Genomic DNA, 512 nt, shown 5'->3' on the forward strand with positions numbered 1-512 from the left:
ACTATGCTCTCATGACTACTATCTAATACTCAACGCAAGCTCGCGTATATTAGGTTGCTCGTCCTCCGTTGCTTGTCTCTTCGATCGTCTACTTTCTTCCTCCCTTGCTTATTCTTCTATGCTAAGGCCCCTTCTCTCTTCTCTCATGACTAAGCGCCTCGAGCCCTAATACAGTAGTACCGCTATCTAAAATCTAAGTATTTAGTTTATTAGATATAGGCGATATCGATGTTAAGACGATTTCTTCGTCTATAGTCGAGTTAAGCGATAGTTAAGTGTTTTAAGTATCCTTATCGTCCCTTTTTAGTGCTTTTTCGGGGTGCTTTTTCTAGTAGTCTTATATAGAATACTACTTTCCGTGGCAAAAAGAGCATATTTTAGCCTTTTTAGTACTATTTTTAGTACTTTTAGGGCCTTTATAGCTAATTAAAGCCGTTTCACTAGGAATAGACCTATTTTTAAGTCTTCTAGACTCGTCTATTAACTAGTTAAATAGAGGAGTTAAATCGACT

Source organism: Exophiala aquamarina, assembly GCF_000709125.1.
Source record: "Exophiala aquamarina CBS 119918 chromosome Unknown aczIA-supercont1.11, whole genome shotgun sequence".
Classification (NCBI taxonomy): Eukaryota; Fungi; Ascomycota; class Eurotiomycetes; order Chaetothyriales; family Herpotrichiellaceae; genus Exophiala; species Exophiala aquamarina.